Source organism: Dendrobates tinctorius, unplaced genomic scaffold (genome assembly GCF_039654945.1).
Source record: "Dendrobates tinctorius isolate UK_male_01 unplaced genomic scaffold, ASM3965494v1 ptg000232l, whole genome shotgun sequence".
In the NCBI taxonomy this organism is placed as follows: domain Eukaryota; kingdom Metazoa; phylum Chordata; class Amphibia; order Anura; family Dendrobatidae; genus Dendrobates; species Dendrobates tinctorius.
This window is the reverse complement of record NW_027361899.1, coordinates 18,840,540-18,862,716: the sequence shown is the minus strand read 5'-3', so window position 1 is coordinate 18,862,716 and position 22,177 is coordinate 18,840,540. Positions and strand designations below refer to the sequence as shown.

At 45.5% G+C, this 22,177-nt stretch overlaps 1 protein-coding gene across 2 annotated transcripts in view; it reads right to left on the bottom strand.

The window, feature by feature from the left end:
* The window catches only part of TMEM63A (transmembrane protein 63A), a 76,088-nt gene extending 55,115 nt beyond the window's left edge, over positions 1-20,973 (bottom strand). Inside the window, exon 1 of one of the 2 annotated variants that reach the window (XM_073556393.1) lies at positions 20,856-20,973. The gene's annotated coding sequence lies outside the window, so the exon portion shown is untranslated. Of the gene's footprint in view, positions 1-20,778 lie in introns of both variants that reach the window. The other variant, XM_073556392.1, reaches the window with a different exon arrangement.
* Positions 20,974-22,177: the final 1,204 nt, after the last annotated feature.

Genomic DNA, 22,177 nt, shown 5'->3' with positions numbered 1-22,177 from the left:
AGGAGACAGACCCCGCACTATACATGGAGGAGACAGACCCCGCACTATACATGGAGGAGACAGACCCCGCACTATACATGGAGGAGACAGACCCCGCACTATACATGGAGGAGACAGACCCCGCACTATACATGGAGGAGACAGACCCCGCACTATACATGGAGGAGACAGACCCCGCACTATACATGGAGGAGACAGACCCCGCACTATACATGGAGGAGACAGACCCCGCACTATACATGGAGGAGACAGACCCCGCACTATACATGGAGGAGACAGACCCCGCACTATACATGGAGGAGACAGACCCCGCACTATACATGGAGGAGACAGACCCCGCACTATACATGGAGGAGACAGACCCCGCACTATACATGGAGGAGACAGACCCCGCACTATACATGGAGGAGACAGACCCCGCACTATACATGGAGGAGACAGACCCCGCACTATACATGGAGGAGACAGACCCCGCACTATACATGGAGGAGACAGACCCCGCACTATACACTGTGTTCCAAATTATTATGCAAATGATATTTTTCTATGATTTTCCTAAATAGTCGGTACAAATGACAGTCAGTCTAATAAAAGTCATCACCCGTTAGATTATACATCAAATTTTATTGAAGAAACCTCCCAATGATAACAGTATAATCTCCAAAATGAATAAAAACTCAAATTGCACTGTTCCAAATTATTAAGCAGAGTAGAATTTCTAAACATTTGAAATGTTTTAAAGAACTGAAAATGCTCATTTGTGGAATTTGCAGCATTAGGAGGTCACATTCACTGAACAAAAAAGCTATTTAACTCCAAAACATCCTAACAGGCCAAGTTACATGCTAACATAGGAACCCTTCTGTGATGTCACCTTCACAATTCTTGCATCCATTGAAATTGTGAGTTTTTGGAGAGTTTCTGCTTGTATTTCTTTGCATGATGTCAGAATAGCCTCCCAGAGCTGCTGTTTTGATGTGAACTGCCTCCTACCCTCATAGATCTTTTGCTTGATGATACTCCAAAGGTTCTCTATAGGGTTGAGGTCAGGGGAAGATGGTGGCCACACCATGAGTTTATCTCCTTTTATGCCTATAGCAGTCAATGACTCAGAGGGATTCTTTGCAGCATGAGATGGGGCATTGTCATGCATGAAGATGATTTTGCTCCTGAAGGCACGTTTCTGCTTTTTATACCATGGAAGACAGCTGTCAGTCAGAAACTCGATATACTTTGCAGAGGTCATTTTCACACCTTCAGGAACCTTAAAGAGCCCTACCAGCTATTTCCCCATGATTCCAGCCCAAAACATGACTCCTCCACCTCCTTGCTGACGTCGCAGCCTTGTTGGGACATAGTGGCCATCCACCAACCATCCACTACTCCATCCATCTGGATCATCCAGGGTTGCTCGACACTCATCAGTAAACAAGACTGTATGAAAATTAGTCTTCATGTATGTCTGGGCCCACTGCTACCATTTCTGCTTGTGAACACTGTTTAGGGGTGGCTGAATAGTAGGTTTATGCACCACAGCAAGCCTTTGAAGGATCCTACACCTTGAGGTTCAAGGGACTCCAGAGGCACCAGCAGCTTCAAATATCTGTTTGCTGGTTTGTAAAGGCTTTTTAGCAGCCGCTCTCTTAATCCGATGAACTTGCCTGGCAGAAACCTTCCTCATTCTGCCTTTATCAGCACAAACATGTCTGTGCTCAGAATCAACCACAAATCTCTGAGGGTGGTTTCACATTAGCGCTTTTTAAGCGCACGCACGGCCGGGGGTAGCTCCGCCCCCAAGCCGGCTCTCTGCCCGGCGTGCCCGCCCCTTGCTTGTAGCGCCGCCTCCTAGCGCACAGCGGCGCCTGCGATCGGCGCACCCTATCTTTAGCATAGGGTGCGCAGATCGTGCGCAGGCCGTGCACTAGTTGCGCTTTGACCTGCGCTGCGCACTTTTGACGGTGCGCCGTGCGCGCCAAAATCAAACTTTTCGGATTTTGGCGCGCACGGCGCACCGTCAAAAGTGCGCAGCGCAGGTCAAAGCGCAACTAGCGCACGGCCTGCGCACCCTATGCTAAAGATAGGGTGCGCTGATCGCAGGCGCCGCTGTGCGCTAGGAGGCGGTGCTACAAGCAAGGGGCGGGCACGCCGGGCAGAGAGCCGGCTCGGGGGCGGAGCTACCCCCGGCCGTGCGTGCGCTTAAAAAGCGCTAATGTGAAACCACCCTTAAAAGTACGATGATCACGTTTAAATTTTTGGGAAATATCTAATGTTTTCATCTCTTGACCAAGGCATTGCACTATTTGATGCTTTTCGGCAGCACAGAGATCCTTTTTCTTTCCTAAATTCCTTGAAACCTGTGCCCTGCTTAATAATGTGGAACATCATTCTTAGGCCATGTGCACACGATGCAGATTTGCAGCGTTTCCGCAGCGGATTTTACCGCGCAGAAACGTTGTATATCCGCATTGTGATGTACAGTACCTTTAAAATGAATGAAAAAAAAAAAACGCTGTACAGACGCTGCGGATTTTTCCGCGCAGGTTTTCCTGCGGTACAAAATCCGCAGCATGTTACTTCTTTTGTGCGGTTTTCTATCTCCCCTGTTACCAAATCCGCAGGGGGAAGACCGCAATGGAAAACCGCACGAAAACCGCGTGAAAAATGGAAGAAATCCGCAGGAAAAAGGTCATTTGACCTGCGGTTTTCTTCCATTCTGCACGGAAAAATCCGCAGAGCTCAAAACTCCGTCTGCACTCAGCCTTAAGTAGTTTTCCTTTAATTGGGCTCACCTGGTAAACTAATTATCACAGGCATTTGAGATTGATTTCAGTGATCCAAAGAGCCCTGATACACAATAACATCTATGAGTTTATTTGAAAAACAAAAAATTACATCTTTATGACACTTAAATCCAATTTGCATAATAATTTGGAACACAGTGTACATGGAGGAGACAGACCCCGCACTACACATGGGGGAGAGAGAGTGACAGACCCCGCACTATACATGGGGGAGAGAGAGTGACAGACCCCGCACTACACATGGGGGAGAGAGAGTGACAGACCCCGCACTACACATGGGGGAGAGAGAGTGACAGACCCCGCACTACACATGGGGGAGAGAGAGTGACAGACCCCGCACTACACATGGGGGAGAGAGAGTGACAGACCCCGCACTACACATGGGGGAGAGAGAGTGACAGACCCCGCACTACACATGGGGGAGAGAGAGTGACAGACCCCGCACTATACATGGGGGAGAGAGAGTGACAGACCCCGCACTACACATGGGGGAGAGAGAGTGACAGACCCCGCACTACACATGGGGGAGAGAGAGTGACAGACCCCGCACTACACATGGGGGAGAGAGAGTGACAGACCCCCGCACTACACATGGGGGAGAGAGAGCGACAGACCCCGCACTACACATGGGGGAGAGAGAGCGACAGACCCCGCACTACACATGGGGGAGAGAGAGCGACAGACCCCGCACTACACATGGGGGAGAGAGAGCGACAGACCCCGCACTACACATGGGGGAGAGAGAGCGACAGACCCCGCACTACACATGGGGGAGAGAGAGCGACAGACCCCGCACTACACATGGGGGAGAGAGAGCGACAGACCCCGCACTACACATGGGGGAGAGAGAGCGACAGACCCCGCACTATACATGGGGGAGAGAGAGCGACAGACCCCGCACTACACATGGGGGAGAGAGAGCGACAGACCCCGCACTACACATGGGGGAGAGAGAGTGACAGACCCCGCACTCTACATGGGGGAGAGAGAGTGACAGACCCCGCACTACACATGGGGGAGAGAGAGTGACAGACCCCGCACTACACATGGGGGAGAGAGAGTGACAGACCCCGCACTACACATGGGGGAGAGAGAGCGACAGACCCCGCACTACACATGGGGGAGAGAGAGCGACAGACCCCGCACTACACATGGGGGAGAGAGAGCGACAGACCCCGCACTACACATGGGGGAGAGAGAGCGACAGACCCCGCACTACACATGGGGGAGAGAGAGCGACAGACCCCGCACTACACATGGGGGAGAGAGAGCAACAGACCCCGCACTATACATGGGGGAGAGAGAGCGACAGACCCCGCACTATACATGGGGGAGAGAGAGCGACAGACCCCGCACTATACATGGGGGAGAGAGAGTGACAGACCCCGCACTACACATGGGGGAGAGAGAGTGACAGACCCCGCACTACACATGGGGGAGAGTGACAGACCCCACACTACACATGGAGGAGAGTGACAGACCCCGCACTACACATGGGGGAGAGTGACAGACCCCGCACTACACATGGGGGAGAGTGACAGACCCCGCACTACACATGGAGGAGAGAGTGACAGACCCTGCACTACACATGGAGAAGAGAGAGTGACAGACCCCGCACTACACATGGAGGAGAGAGAGTGACAGACCCCGCACTAAACATGGAGAAGAAAGAGTGACAGACCCTGCACTACACATGGAGAAGAAAGACAGACCCCGCACTACACATGGGGGAGAGAGAGTGACAGACCCTGCACTATACATGGAGGAGAAAGACAGACCCCGCACTACACATGGGGGAGAGAGAGTGACAGACCCCGCACTACACATGGGGGAGAGAGAGTGACAGACCCCGCACTACACATGGAGGAGAGTGACAGACCCCACACTACACATGGGGGAGAGTGACAGACCCCGCACTACACATGGAGGAGAGTGACAGACCCCGCACTACACATGGGGGAGAGTGACAGACCCCGCACTACACATGGGGGAGAGTGACAGACCCCGCACTACACATGGAGGAGAGTGACAGACCCCGCACTACACATGGAGGAGAGTGACAGACCCCGCACTACACATGGGTGAGAGTGACAGACCCCGCACTACACATGGGGGAGAGAGTGACAGACCCTGCACTACACATGGAGAAGAGAGAGTGACAGACCCCGCACTACACATGGAGGAGAGAGAGTGACAGACCCCGCACTACACATGGAAGACATGGAAGCTTCTAACGCTGCTGCACTATTAAAAACAATAGCCCTTTAACTGCAGTGTGAATCATGTGTCGTGGTGAATGGCCGCATTCAGGATTATTCATACAAGTCTTTGTGGGCACCGGGTATATACAGCTGCTGGTATATATATATATATACAGAGAGGAAGTGCCTGAAAAACAAACAGATTGGACGGCATATAATAGCGCCAGGATCCCATTATTACACTGGCTGCAGGTGACGCGCTACAGAACGTCGCCCAGCTGCCTTCCAAAGGGAAATAAACCCTAAGTCACATCATGCAGCGCTCTGTTATATGTAGTACAGTCGAACTCATTGCAAAATAAAAAATCCAAAGCAAAAATCAGCAAAACTGCACCCAAAACCATTCTTAGTGTATCTGATTGGGGATTAGTAATTGTTCACATGCAGCAGGAAAAAAAAAATTAACCTGGCAATAAGCAACGTACTAATAATTTCTAAGGGTTCTGCATGTAAAAAGTAATGAGGCTGCTGGACATGCGCATTTACTGAACATTCACAACAGGAATCTGAGTGCAAGATCAGATTCCTGCAAGCAGATCCTCTAAAGATTTAACAGCTTTAATCTGACGGTTATTGGGAGTAAACAGTGACTGCGGGCTCATATTGTGCAGAGCCTTAGAAGGTACCTTTGTTGGATATGGTGACAATTAATTAATAGCAAAAGGTAAAGAATCCTAAATCCCTAAACAGATAAATACTATACAACAGTGTTCCTTTCATTGAGGCAGCCAGGCCCCAGTATAGAATCAAAGCGTTCAACAAGAGAAAACAAAGGTAAACCACCTGTGCGTCTCACAGTCAGCCCCATCTAAGTTCTTAGAAGATAAAACCAATACATGGTTAAAAGTCGTTTAAGAACAAAAAGGTCTACTATGAAAAAAAAAAAAAAAAAAGTCTGAACTGCTGAAAGATCTGTTAAAGAAGAAGGAAGAATCAAAAGGAACTGAGAGACAGATGAAGAATCAGCGGGAAGAGATAAAACAGTTGAGACAGAGCTTGGTAGATAAAGAGCAAGACAGCAAGATGCCGGAAGAACACAAACATATGGAGACAGAAAGGACTAGATTCCTTATTGCGTTTTTGCCTGTTTCTCTTCAAGTTTTTGTTTTTTTAATATCATTTTTTATTTGACCCATATTCTTCTTTTAATTTTGTGACTTTTTGTAAGTCTACTTTATATTTGTTCGCCTGTTTTGGGTTTTTTTGTTGGCCATTGTGAGGTTCCCCCCCCCACAAGATGTTTGTGGCTTGTTCATCAATTGCAACTTTCGTTGTGCCCCATTTTCGTCAGGATACGTCTATTGGAAGCAAGCGGCGATATGTAGATCACAAAACTTAGGCAAGCCATGATGGATATTCTTGCAAAAGTCACTGACTACATAAAGAGATGGTCCAAACCGATCAAGAGTCTGGGTCTAATAGACTAAACCTTAGCTGTTTGAGCATACGACAGCTGCAGGCTTATGCTATGGAGGGACTATAAGGATCGGGCAGTAGATTGCGCTGTGATGACTGATATAGTTGTAGTTCCCCACTGGACTGCATTGTATATCCCCTCAGTACTCCTTTGTGTCAGTCCCTATCTGTAATTCAACAAGTTGTGATGTTGCAGGTAATAGGTGCTGTGTGTCCTCAGTAAAAAAAAAGAAATCCCAAGTGCTGAAAGCAGAAATCAGCAACAGTGACCATATAGGAGTCTTATTCATAGGTGAAGGAGGGTTCAGTGTCTGATCTGTGTGTGTTTTTCACTGATAACTTGGTTTGCACTGCCTAAACATTATGTACTCCTCCAGGGTCATGCTTCCTCCCCCCATTTTCCCACCTTTGGACCCTTTCTTGTCTTGTCACCATCTTTACTAAGTCATTGCTCCTTTAGATTAACCCACCTAATGTGTATTTTACTGATATTGGGACTCTGCGTTCTGCTAATGGTCCTGATTTTTTATATATACAGATCTTTCGCCCCATCAGAGACCTGAGTTTTCCAATATACGACATTTTATTGTCCTACCTGTACCGACTATCCTTCAGCCACTAGGGGGAGCTTGAGAGCCATTTAAAGATAGATCTAATGGTGAGATCAATGGGAACTGTACAAATCAGTCTTCATTGAGCTCCCCCTAGTGGTGACTGTAGGAAGCCAGATTTTTATTATTTCAATACTAGGTTTTAAATAAAAAGATGCAAATGCAAATAAAAAATAACAATATAAATTATATTATTTTAGTATTTTAGCCAGAAAAATCTATGAAAATAATTTTATGTATAGGAAAAAAAAATAAAATACTTTTGCTTTCTTCAACATAGAAGTATTTACGAGGGTCAATTTACAAAACAGACGATTCTATAGGAAAGCGAGTAGTATGTTGCATCAATGTGAAGGTTGTACATACAAGAGACGTTCTTGGAAACCTATGGGACATATTTACAGCAGGTTCATTGTACAGAGGCCGACATGTCACCTCTATGTTAAGCTGTGATAATAATACAAGATGCCGGGGTTTCCCAATGTTAATGAATGGCTCTGCTGACAAAACAATGTATAATTGCAGAACAGAAAGTGCAGAACTAAGAGCTGACAATAAAATATGTATCACGCATGAAAGAGACGATGGAAGCCAAAAACTTTGCAAATTTAAACACTGGGACATTTTCCATAGGTCCCAAGCATTCCAGGCATGTATGGCTGAGAGGTGTCTATAGGTCTGAGTGGCCCTTTAAGTGCATTACTTCACCCCTTTCATATAGAATTTGCTTTCGCCGATTGCAAATGAATCACTTTGGCGCCACTCCAATCACATAGCAGCCAAGTTATATGCACAGCGCCGGTTCTTCTCTTATCTTAAGATGGAAAGTAAGCAGGCCAGACAATGTCACGTCTACCCATAACTCCCAGGATGCCAAAAAGTGATTTATTAGAATGAGACACAATACCGGCACATATCACTAGACGTGATGTCACTGGCCGCGTTCACCTCCCGAAGTAAAAGTGAGCGAAGCAGGGCTATCCCCTTTAAGGGAAGAGTTAAACAGCTATAGTAATTGGACAAGGATCGTAACGCAATGCTCGGACTGGCCGGCAGCTCTCCCGACCTGTGGGTGACAGCACGTATTACTGTGCAGCTAGCACGCTCCGGTCGGAAGCGCCGACGGCCAGTCCGAGCTTTGGGCTGCCATCCTCATCCGAGTTATACGGTCGCCTGACTCATCCATTACAATGGAGAATTTCACATGTTCAGAGCCGTGTCTAGTAACAGAGGGCACGCCTAACAAAAGGATCAGGTATTGATATTAAATATTCCAGATCCTTTTTTTCTCCCGACAACTGTTGGACTTAGAAGACACCAATACATAGTAGCAAATTTGGATGTATTTTTAAAGTTTCTTTCTCTAGGAAAGTATCTTATCTACAGGTAGGTGCAAATAAGAAAAGCAGTCTCACGCATAGGGGCCATTCAGAGTCTGACATTTGGGTCATGGTGGGCAAGAAGTTAAAAAAAAAAAAAAAACGTGATTGCAAGATCTGACTACATGAGTTTTGTTTGTAGTCTGTTACCATGGAGATGCAAAGATCCCCATATCAAACTACATATTCAGATTCCTATGCACAATACCAAACTTGTACCCTATAAATGTATCCCCAACCAAAGCAATATTGGGGGTTTTTAACTGCAGGTCCCTCTTCTATGTAGAAATGATAGGTGAACACAGCCTAACACTCCCCTTATCTTGTGACTGTACTGTACAGGCTGTGTTCACGCCAAAATTTCAATGAAAAATCAAGGGGTCCTGCAACGTTTTGTGAGGGCTGCGATATACCCACACTTGTATGATGAATAAATCGGATCTCATATGTTCAGGGAAGGGGCATAAATAATCAGATGTTGCATCGCCAGTCAAAAAAGGAAAAACAAGTTAAACCGGATTTCAAGCCAACTCTACAGAATAAAGCTACCGGAAACATCAGAAAGTTCAGCAAATACCAGGAGACGAGTTTACACTCAGGTCGCACTCACGTCTAGAAGTAGCTACATACGATCCTCACTCCCTACACTTACGGCGGCCTCAATTACCGCATGTTGTAATCTCTGCGCATTGGCGTCATCGAGCTTCGTATAAAGTCACACAAGCGGGGAAGTCAAAATGATCAACACCGCTACAGAAGGGACTGATGTCGCCGCTGATATGGAGCCATAGTGAAAAATTTAGGCCCAGGTTTACCATCATTTGCAGGTTTTTCATTTTTAGTTTAAAGTCATTTTTCTTTTTTTGCCTTGTGGTATTTATTGCTAGTTTTTGTTCAGCCTTCTTAAAAAAAAAAAAAATAAATAATGGTGCACGTGCTTCAGGAATTTTGTGCAAAGTAAAAAAAAAAATAAAAAAAAGTACTCTAATTCTGTTTTTAACCTTTTTTGTAACATCTTAGGGCAAAAAGTCACACGTTTTGCAAATTGTTGCAAAAATTACTTAAAAATATATAAATCACTCTAGATGGGTTGGGAGGGACCGGGAGTACATTTGTGACAAATTTTGCAGTTTTTCAAAAAGTCGTAAATGATGAACCAGGCAGTAATATTTGGAAACTCTAAATGCTGCCACTCACAATAAAGGACTTAAAAAAAAACAAAAAACAGATGAATGCATAAAATTGACTTAAAAAAAAGGTGCAAAACAATAAAAACTTGATAACAAAAAAAACAGGCATAAACGCAAAAATGAATTTTGTACTTTGAATTTTTAGGTTATGCTTGAGTTGCGATAATTTTTTTCCACTGACATTACTTATCCTACTGGGACCCTAACCAATCAAAATAAAGGGGGTCCATGTGAATGTAGAAGTAGTGTGTATGCCTGACCACCCCTCTGTTTATTGTCTTTGGGAGCTGTGCTCATGCATGCTCACTGCCGCTACCTTAGAAGTGAATGGAGCAATGGCTGCACTACCCCGCTCCATTCACAAGGGACTTTGGGAATCCCATTTTCGGGACTGATGGGGTCCTGGTGTTCAGACCTCCATTAATCATACCTTGATCACGTTTTGTTCACATGCAGATGTCACGCAGCGTCTTAGAAATCACGTCAAAAACGTAAAAAACAAAACCCAACACATTAACAATAACACTAAACTAGCAGAAACAATGCCGTATTTATAGTCAACTATTCCAATTCCGCCAGATTATTCCAATATTTTGGGAACCGTCCTGATAAATTTGCAATGGACCGAGCCAAAAAAACGTGAGGTTCACAACACCCAAGTGTGGCCACTGCCCCCCCCGGTTAGGTGTACAGCCAGGGAAGACTCTACATTAAAGCAAATTTTGGTAATTACGTGGGGACATGCTGTGATTTTACAGAAATCCAAGACACTAAACACACAGGTGAAAAAAAAAAAAACACAACACCCAAAAAAGTGCCATGTATATCGGACATTTAATATGTCCCTGGCTGCGGGGATTTTTTGCAGAACGTGTGAAGGCACCTGCAACTTGTAGTACTGAAAATTGCTTATTAGTGTACTAAAAAAATCCTTTAAGGCTATGTGCACACGCTGCGGATTCACCCGCAGATTTGTATCTGCAGATCCGCAGGTAAAATGACCTGCGGTTTTACCTGCGGACTGGCCACCTGGACAATGGAATAGGTGGCAAACCGCAGCGGAATCCGCAGAAAGAATTGACATGTCAATTCTTTCTGCGGATTCAAAACCGCAGCTTTTCCGCACTTGAAAATCCGCAGCATGTGCACAGCGGAATGTAAATCCCATAGACTTACATGCTACTGTACACTGTCTGCAGAACTGCTGCAGATCCGCAGCAAAAACCGCAGCATGTGCACATAGCCTAAGTCACAAAAGAAGGGAAAAAAGGAGCCTTGCTTACCAGCGGCACTTGCTGACTGTTCACCGATAATGATACATTGCTCTGTGGGAAATATTTACAATGCACATAAAATAATTGAGAAATGTTGCAAAAACTTGCTTCACAACATTTGATCAATGCACTCCGTTCCCCAAAAGTAGAACTTGGCTGCAAATTGGTGGAAAAAAAAAAAAAACACTATTTCCTTTAGCTTTTTCAGCCTTTTTTTTTTTTTTTTTTATTTCCCCTACATATTGCTTGTGCCACAATGAGTTCTTTGAGAATCTGTGACTTTCTTTGGACTGAGAATTTTTAACTCTTATCTGTACATTTCTGAGCTCCTCTCGGTCAATTTATGACCACATCAAAGTTTAGATCAACTTTGATGTGGTCTTTGGTCATGAATTCAAGTTAAGAAAGTGTCAAAGTATTTTTTATTTTCCTTTTAAACCCGCCATACAATGTCAGAGATGTGGGCCTTTTTATTTAGTGCCAATACTTATGGTGTTTACCTAGGAAGCAACCAAGGTAAGCAGACGTGTGTATGGGGGGCAGGAGGAATAGCTGGCTGCTGATTGTGTGTCTGAGGGTTATCTAAGGCTATGTTCACATGCAGCTTTTTTTTTTTTGTTGCTCTTTTTCTGCACATTAAAAGCTGCTTTTTACATTTACCAGCAAAAACTGCGAGATTTCAGAAATCTCACGCGCACACTTTTTTTTTCCTCTGACTGAATTTGAAAACTGTAGCTTTGTTTAAAATCTGCAACACGACGATTCTTTGAGCAACTTTGTACCGAAAGAAAGCAAAGTGAAAAATGCTGCAGAAAAACAACAAATATTTTTTGGACGCATTTTATTTTAAGCATTTCTGTTGACTAAAACTAACTTTATTAAATATGTACTGTAGACAAAGCACACTTGTAAGCTGTAAAAAAAAAAATGCCACAAACCTGTAAGAGAATGGTCAGTCATAATATACTGAGCGGCCATGTTGTCTCTGGCAGCCATTTTGTTGAAAGTTAGAGAAGATTCAACTTTTACAAAAGAGCTGATAAAATGTATTAAATGGAGGATGGAAAATGAGATCATGTCTCCTAGCAACCTCAGCCGATGTGCGTAGAGGAAGATTGGATCAATCAATAGGGTCACAGGTTACCAAATATATGGTCAGTATGCTTATACGTGATAGTGTGGTAGCGAAGTGTAGAGTAGTTAAAATGTCAGGATGTAAGAATTTAGGGACCTAGACTGGAGACAATGATAAGATTTGAGGACAGTAGCCATAGATACCAATGACTTATGGGTTTTAGTGTTGCTTGAAGAAATGTTAATTAACATCTTCGTATTATGTCATTATATTCTCTTTTCTAAACCACGTTTCTGTAGATTACCATGAAAACGCCTTAGAATTATAATGTTAACGCCCTCTGCGGCAAAATGCAGCTTTCTTTGTTCTGATAATGTATAAGAAGCCCCTGTTACTGTCGATCGGGGCCATTCCATCGCCATCATGCCACTGTGCCTCACCATGGCCAGGGCACAGAGCCTTGTCACCGCTAGACCTCCTAGCGAATCTCTGCCTGTCTGAATTCCTGTTTTTGCCCGCATATTCCAACTCCTCTGTTATTCTGTATCTGTTTTGCCGTGTATCTCCGAATAAAACTTCAACCTCAGCTTGATAAGAGATCGTCTGTGGAACTTCTTCCCGACTCTTCCAGCTCTCAATAGGACTTTTTCTTACAAGTGGCGAGCCAGCCAGGAGGAGCAGCTCCGGAGAGCTGCCTCCAGAAGAAGCCGCAGATGAGGGCTTGGAGGTTGGAAGACTGAAGAGAAAAACATAAAAGAAACGCGTGTGGCCATACGTTAAACCGGTCAAAGGAAGCCAGCCTGAAGGAGAACCTCTCGTGATCGCTCTGAAACCGCCTGCCCGATTTTTTTATAATAAAACCACGGACAAAGAAAAAGACTATAAAAAGATGAGTAACTAAGAAGAAGCTATCTACAAGGACGTGAGAATTTGTTGTGCCGGGTAGCAAGAAGCTTTAAAGGGGCGTGGGGAGACGCTTGGCAAGCGTAACGAGTGAGGCTGGAATCACGGCTGCACCTCTTTTGATATCTGGTCGACCCCAAACAGCTGCAGCGAGGTCTTCCATCTGAGAGGTGTGAGTATCTAACTGTGCTTAAATTGCATTTGTTGATACTAGAACAGAGTAAAATTCGTCCTTGTAGACCACTGTAAATATTGAGTGGTTACGGAAGCAGGCAGAGAAATATGCTGGCACACCCCAGCTGGAGGGGGTTAATGTGGAAACCACGTGGTTAAATTGTATGCGATGGTTTACCAGAGAGAACAGGGAACTAGATAGAAAAAATTTGCTAGGTTAAGCTAATAGCCAAGTAGTGGCTTTGTGTAAGACAGTCATAACTTTTGATCAGGCTCTTGATAGGTAGCTTACACAGCAATATGTTAACATGATCACCCGGGGAGGGGCAGCGTATAGGGAGAGATCAGAAAAGCTGAGCGAGATGCTGGAGCTAGCACGGAAGCACAGAGAGGAGGGGTGCGAGCAGCAGCAGCAGCTGAGAGCAGTTATGTCACAGATGGACACTGCAGCTTCAAGACACAGTGCTGATGTAAATACAGGTGTAGAATGGAGAAGAGTTAGGAGAATGAGTAAAGTAGTACATAACAAGATATAGTGTCCCAACAGCTCCAGCTTATACAGACACAGTTGAGGAAAGATATATTGTTCCGACAGCTCCAGCACATGCAGACCCTAGGTTAGGTGTGATGCTGCTTCTACCCCGAGAAAAAAATCCCTGGCCAAATGTTCCTGATCCATCTTAAATTTATTAAAAATTTGCCTAATTGGGAGGAAGGTAAGGGAGTATTTTGCTAGGACGATGCAGTCCGAGGTGAAGGGTGATGAGTCTAATGTTTTTGCGTGCCATTCTCCTCGGGGTGTATCTGCTGATTCCGGGAGGCCAGGAGTTCCGGGGGGGTACGGCCAGCTGCCAAGAATGGGCAGGTCCCGTTCGGCAGAGCCCCCACGGGATCCCATGAGAGGTCCTCCCTTGTGTTATTTTTGTGGACATCTGGGACATGTTAGACGTTTTTGTCCCAGCCTTGTGCCAGGGATTGTTCCCCGAGAACCCCGGGCACCATTTAACCCCCAACAGACCCGGGAGTTCTCTAGACCACCTTTCGGAGTTAGACCTCCGTATCCAGCAGTGAATGACCCTAGGCAGTATCAGCAGTACAACGGTCTTCAAATGGTTAACCCAGTCTCACAGGAGCCTTCTGCTCCTGCTCCCTCCCCAATAGCTTTCACTCATCCGCGCCCGGAGGTCCATGCTATTCAGGGAGGGGTCACTCCTCCTCGTCCCTATGCTCCGCTGATTAAGGAGCTACGGGAACATGAGGACCCGACCCTGACTAAGGATCTCTTTGGGTCGGAGGTGGCAGCTGTTGGACGGAAGCCGTGTCCAGATGGGGATGATGGATTTTTCAGGCTTCCCACGGCAGGTAACACTGATTGATGGAGTGCTCCCCCTGTTCCCCTTACCCTCCTTGCCCCCCTTTCCCTGGGCGGGGACGGTAGACCTTATGTCAGAGGGAGAATAGGGGGGCTGCCTTGGGAGGACATCCTCATCGATACAGGAGCCTCAGTTTCAGTAAAAAAGACACAAATTGCAGTCACCCCCTGGACTGCCTGAGACTACCATTTTGGGTAGAATTTGGGGGCTCCTGTATTCAAGCAGTAAAAAAGTTGTCCAGTGAACCTGAGATTTCAGGACACAGGGGGATCGATGCAAAGGGGTCTTCGATGCGCTTTTTGGGTAAACCCACAGTTACGGTACACTATTTTGGGAACTGATGTTTTGGGAGCAATGGGAATTGTTGTTGATTTATGTAACAAAGTCTTGTGGTGGAACAAAGAAGCCACTATCTGTTCTGTAATTGTCCCTGTGGAGGAGGATGAGGAGGAGAGTCACAAATTACCCATTGCTAGTTTCAGAGTATGTACTGGTGAAAATGTTGAAAATGCTGACAATGATGCTTTAAAGAATGAATTGAAGCAAAAGTTCCCTGAATTGTGGATCTCAAAGAAAACTGATTGTGGGTTAATGCAAACTCAGGTTAAAATTGATGGTGAAAAACTGCCACCTTTCCAGCGTCAGTACCGTATTCCTGAGGATGCAATCCCTTACATAAGGGTTGCAGTCAGTGAATTGGAGAAGCAAGGTGTTGTTGTGAAAGGTAATTCTCCATGTAACAGTCCTATTCTACCTGTAAAAAAGGAAGATGGCAGTTTTCGAATGGTAGTAGACCTGAGACTTGTAAATAAGTACACCCCCTCAGCTGCTCACCTTGTTGCATCTGTCCCTGAAGTTATGTCACATCTGAGGAGTGATTGTAAAGTATTTTCTTGTTTGGATATTGCAAATGGCTTTTTCTCAGTACCCCTAACACCTGAATCTGCACTCCGCTTCGCACGTGGCTGCCCATGGGATTTCACAGTTCTCCTGTGTATTTCCATCAGGCATTAGATCAGGTGTTAGAATACCTTGGTTATGGAGACAAAGTCTTAAGGCCCCGTCTCACTAAGCAATCTCGGTAGCGAGATCGCTGCTGAGTCACAACTTTTGTGACGTAACAATGATCTCACCAGCGAGATTGCTGTGTGTGACAGCGATCAGTGAGCGGCCCCCCTGCCGGTATCGCTGATCGCTGCAAGAAATCTCTGGACATTTCTTTGGTCGCTGGTCTCCCGCTGGCCAGCACACATCGCTGTGTGTGACAGCGGGAGACCAGCGATCAGGTGTAAAAAATAATAAAAAAAATAAAAAAAATATAGTTATTCTCACCTTCCGATGTCCCGTTCAGCCATTCCGCCTCTCTCCACGCTCCGGTCCCAGTGATCCTTTGCACGAATGACTGTGAGACTTTGTTATCCCGCGAGACCGTGACATCTCACGGTCATTCATGCAAAGGATCACTGGGACTGGAGCGTGGAGAGAGGCGGGAATGCTGCGCGGGACATCGGATGGTGAGAATAACTATATTTTTTATTTTGATTCTATTTTTTACAGGATGGCCAGCGATGCCGGGCGCTCGGCATCGCTGTGCTGAACGCTGGTGAAGCTGTTTGTGTGACAGCTCACCAGCGATCACATAGCGACTTACTAGCGATCCTGACACCTTGATATCGGTGTCGGGATCGCTGGTAAGTCGCTTAGTGAGACGGGGCCTTAACAGTATGTGGATGATTTGTTGATTCAAACTGTCGATGAAGGTGAACACAGAGAAACCGTTGTTTGTTAGGCTTTACAAAATGCAGGACTCAAAATGAGTCTAGATAAAGTACAATTGATGAAATCAGAGGTTAAATTTCTGGGTGTGTCTGTCTCAGCAGAAGGAAAGAAGCCCATGCATGATAGGGTTAAAGCTATTCAGGCTGTCCCCATACCAACTAACATTACTGAACTCAGAAAATTTTTGGGACTTATTAATTTTTCCAGAGAATTCATTGAAGATTTTGCTTATTTGGCTAAACCACTGTATGATTTATTGAAAAATGTTGATAATGACTTTGACTCTGTTAATGTAGAGGGAACCGCCTTACAGGCTTTTGAGGGATTGAAGCGCGCCCTTACGGCAGCTACTGCATTGGTTAACCCTGACCCTTCCCAGCCTTTCTACATTCAGACTCACACCGGTGATATCTCTATTTCTTCAGTGCTCCTACAAAAATGGCCCAAAGAAAGCCCAGAAGTGTCTAGTCAGTTGTATGCCTTAGGTTATTACTCCAGGTTGCTGACCCCCGTGGAAAAAGTATTCACTCAGTGCATGAAGCACCTACTGGGCGTGCACTGGACTATGAATCAAGTGAAGCATATAGTGGGATTTGCTCCTTTAATTCTACAAACCACACATGTCACTTTAAAAACTTTGCTGAAGGGAAAAGCTTCAGGGATTAATTCACAGAGAATGGCCCAATGGATCATTGATTTTGAGACTAGAGACTTACAAGTTGAAGTAGGTGAGAGATATCACTTAGCCCAGATGATGCGGTATGCAGGAAAAAGTCACGATTGTCGAATTAAACAGGCTAATGTTACTCCCTCTCCCTTCCGAGCAGACTTTCAAGAGGGAATCCCCTGTGCCTATATTGATGGAGCTCGCTATTGGCATGAGGGGCATTACGTCACAGGCTTCGCTGTGTGGTTTCCAGCTAAGCCATTGCTGCTGCAGTATAAACTCCCTGGTCATTTCTCCGCTCAAAGAGCTGAGTTGGAAGCAGCTTTACAGGTCATTCTCGTGTGTCCAGAGCCAATGAATATCTTCAGTGATAGCGCATATGTCGTGTCGCCACTCACTCTATATCTTAATGTATGGGCCCTTAGGGGGATGGTTGATTCTCAGAACAAGCCCTTGCAGCATACAGACATTCTAAAACAAATTGAGCAACGGGGTAAAGAATTCCCAAAATTATGGTCCTTCTGCAAAATTAAAGGACACCAGAGGCTAATTCCTGACCCTCACATCCTTGGCAATGCATATGTAGATCACGCAGCCAGGGAAGCTGCACTCACAGGCGAGGACAAATATCCCCAAGAAGTCATCGCTGCAGTTACTAAAAAAAACCCCGAGAGCCCCCCCTTGTTTATTCTTCTCTTCAAGATCTCGTAAAAGCACAGGAGAAGGATGGAGACTCATCTCTGTTCAATTCCCTTGAGTCCCTGCCCATTGAGGGGGAGTGCTTGTACTACAAACGGGTTAATGATAGACTAGTGCTTTACATCCCAACAACAATAAATGGTTCATATCAATCAGTGTAGACTACTTAATTATTTTACTGAGATTTCTGGTAAGGACTGATACTCCACTCTTTTTTTCTATTTTCTCCAGGACCGCTGAAGATTTTCATATTCGACTCCTGGGACCATGAACCTATTGGATGATCAGGAGAAGTTGTTTCACACTATACAGTGGGACTCTGATAGTGTGAGAGGGGGAGAAGATCAGGAAAATCCAGAAGACAAAGAAGAAGAAAAAGACCAAAAGACTTGACTATTGTGCAACTTATTTTTTTCGGGGACTATTTGAATTATTTTTTTATTATGTGTTTGTGCTATTTTTAGGGACATTTGCCTTACACACACGTGCATAAAGTGCTGAATTACCTTCATATTCTTATTTTCAGTAATTCACCCATGAATATTACAGTACTGTATGTTGTACTCTGGATAGAGTACAAGAGGGGGACTTGTAAGAGAATGGTCAGTCATAATATACTGAGCGGCCATGTTGTCTCTAGCAGCCATTTTGTTGAAAGTTAGAGAAGATTCAACTTTTACAAAAGAGCTGATAAAATGTATTAAATGGAGGATGGAAAATGAGATCATGTCTCCTAGCAACCTCAGCCGATGTGCGTAGAGGAAGATTGGATCAATCAATAGGGTCACAGGTTACCAAATATATGGTCAGTATGCTTATACGTGATAGTGTGGTAGCGAAGTGTAGAGTAGTTAAAATGTCAGGATGTAAGAATTTAGGGACCTAGACTGGAGACAATGATAAGATTTTAGGACAGTAGCCATAGATACCAATGACTTATGGGTTTTAGTGTTGCTTGAAGAAATGTTAATTAATATCTTCGTATTATGTCATTATATTCTCTTTTCTAAACCACGTTTCTGTAGATTACCATGAAAACGCATTAGAATTATAATGTTAACGCCCTCTGCGGCAAAATGCAGCTTTCTTTGTTCTGATAATGTATAAGAAGCCCCTGTTACTGTCGATCGGGGCCATTCCATCGCCATCATGCCACTGTGCCTCACCATGGCCAGGGCACAGAGCCTTATCACCGCTAGACCTCCTAGCGAATCTCTGCCTGTCTGAATTCCTGTTTTTGCCCGCATATTCCAACTCCTCTGTTATTCTGTATCTGTTTTGCCGTGTATCTCCGAATAAAACTTCGACCTCAGCTTGATAAGAGATCGTCTGTGGAACTTCTTCCCGACTCTTCCAGCTCTCAATAGGACTATTTCTTACAAAACCGGGTGATTTTGACTGCAGGAAAAAAAATGCAGCAAAAAAGGTGTGTGTGAACATGGCTTAAAGTCTTTTACAGAAGTCCATTTTTCATGTACGAAATCTCTACGTGGTTATCACAAATACCAATAATAGTCTAAACGATTGCAAAAATCACGGAGAAATGATGACTGCTTTTTACTGACATCATAAGTTTATGGGTCGGGGAAACTGGAAAGGAAAGGAGAAGCTTTGCAATAAGTGAAAAACACGGATGGCAAAAACTGACAACAACATACCATTTTTTGCATATGTAAAAAAAAAAAGTGGAAAAAAAAAAAGAAAACACGGATATCTGAATGCGACAGGATGCAAAATGCACGGACTTGTTGCAGATTTTCCCCATTGACTTTAATGAGAGAGCTAGTACAAATCGACAAATGCCGTTATATAAAACGGATGGCATATGCATGAACGCAAAAAAAAAAAACACATACAGATGACAAGCACACACAAAAAATTGTTAACTTTTCTGCATGAAAACCAGACAATTTTACGTCCACAAATTGTGATGACCATATTTTTAAGTTACACCACTTTTCTCCCATATGTTCATTTTTTCCATCCGTCTGACGTCCGTGGTTATTTCATCAGATCGGATGGGTTCACGCAGCGATCTTTAAACCACTTAATGCAAAGCGCTCCATTTACTTGCGTTGGCACCGAGCGCTCTCCATTCTGTACGCACACAGCACAGCGATGGAAAAAGCGCTCATCTGAACGAGCCCAACACGAGACAATTCCTATAGCTAATATTTAGTTACAATTATGGCCCCGTGCTTATAACCTCATGCGGCATCACCCCCCCCCCTTCAACACAAAAAAAACATTTTACAATTTTTTTTTCTTCCATGAACTTTCTGCAAATTCCTCCCATCCATACACTTTTTGTAAAGTCATTTTTCTCCTTCTAGAAGGACATGTAGGTCCGGGTGACAAATATCAGTCACTGATGTGCGGGTAACGTGTCAGAGAAACGTATTTACATAACTGAGGAGGATTTGTTACAGAAAGAGACAATATGGGAACTTTTGGTTGGATGGAAACTTTTTCCCCATGCAGGTGGTGGGGGGATAATATATATACATATATATATACACATATATATGTACACACGTGTCTCCCACTGACTCACATACACTCCACCGTATTCCATATAATTGGCCATTAAACTCTGCAGAAGTTTTTGCAAAGTTTACAAAAGTTTTTGTAACTTTATTTTTTAGCAGATGATGGGGTAATCTCCTATGGGGTAGTCTCCTATGGGGTAGTCTCCTATGGGGTAGTCTCCTATGGGGTAGTCTCCTATGGGGTAATCTCCTATGGGGTAGTCTCCTATGGGGTAGTCTCCTATGGGGTAATCTCCTATGGGGTAGTCTCCTATGGGGTAATCTCCTATGGGGTAATCTCCTATGGGGTAGTCTCCTATGGGGTAATCTCCTATGGGGTAGTCTCCTATGGGGTAATCTCCTATGGGGTAGTCTCCTATGGGGTAATCTCCCATGGGGTAATCTCCTATGGGGTAATATCTTACCTCTGACATCATCTACAAGATTTGTGGAGTAAACACCAGTTATATAAAACATATTCCCTACATGCCAGAAACTAGAATAGTAAGTGCCCCTCATCCTTCCCAACATTGTAACATCTGTGTAGGAAATCCTTTTCCCTTGTGGGAAGCGCAGACACATATGGGACTGACCCTTCTCCTCCAGCACACGATGAGGAGTGTCAGGAGGAGGGCAGCGGACGCCTACCTTCTGCCTGCGGCCCCCGGTACATGGGGGGCGGCTCGGGTTGTGGTTCGGGGGCTCCCGCTCCGCTGGCAACTTACACGGCGTCTCCTGTGTGTCAGCTGCTGCTCCCGGGGTTCCTGGCTGGGCGGGGGGAGGGTGTGCTGCTACTGCGCATGCTCCGGGGTGACTTGTGGCGTTGTGTGCGCAGAACCCGTGTGAGGAGATTGTACAAGTTGTGTATAATGCGTGTAGTGTGCGTGAGGGCCGTGTATAATGCGTGTAGTGTGCGTGAGGGCCGTGTATAATGCGTGTAGCGTGCGTGAGGGCCGTGTATAATGCGTGTAGCGTGCGTGAGGGCCGTGTATAATGCGTGTAGCGTGCGTGAGGGCCGTGTATAATGCGTGTAGTGTGCGTGAGGGCCGTGTATAATGCGTGTAGTGTGCTTGAGGGCCGTGTATAATGCGTGTAGTGTGCGTGAGGGCCGTGTATAATGCGTGTAGTGTGCGTGAGGGCCGTGTATAATGCGTGTAGTGTGCGTGAGGGCCGTGTATAATGCGTGTAGCGTGCGTGAGGGCCGTGTATAATGCGTGGTGTGCGTGAGGGCCGTGTATAATGCGTGTAGTGTGCGTGAGGGCCGTGTATAATGCGTGTAGCGTGCGTGAGGGCCGTGTATAATGCGTGTAGCGTGCGTGAGGGCCGTGTATAATGCGTGTAGCGTGCGTGAGGGCCGTGTATAATGCGTGTAGCGTGCGTGAGGGACGTGTATAATGCGTGTAGTGTGCGTGAGGGACGTGTATAATGCGTGTAGTGTGCGTGAGGGCCGTGTATAATGCGTGTAGTGTGCGTGAGGGACGTGTATAATGCGTGTAGCGTGCGTGAGGGACGTGTATAATGCGTGTAGCGTGCGTGAGGGACGTGTATAATGCGTGTAGTGTGCGTGAGGGACGTGTATAATGCGTGTAGCGTGTGTGAGGGCCGTGTATAATGCGTGTAGCGTGCGTGAGGGCCGTGTATAATGCGTGTAGTGTGCGTGAGGGCCGTGTATAATGCGTGTAGTGTGCGTGAGGGACGTGTATAATGCGTGTAGCGTGCGTGAGGGCCGTGTATAATGCGTGTAGCGTGCGTGAGGGCCGTGTATAATGCGTGTAGCGTGCGTGAGGGCCGTGTATAATGCGTGGTGTGCGTGAGGGCCGTGTATAATGCGTGTAGTGTGCGTGAGGGCCGTGTATAATGCGTGTAGTGTGCGTGAGGGCCGTGTATAATGCGTGTAGTGTGCGTGAGGGCCGTGTATAATGCGTGTAGTGTGCTTGAGGGCCGTGTATAATGCGTGTAGTGTGCGTGAGGGCCGTGTATAATGCGTGTAGCGTGCGTGAGGGACGTGTATAATGCGTGTAGTGTGCGTGAGGGACGTGTATAATGC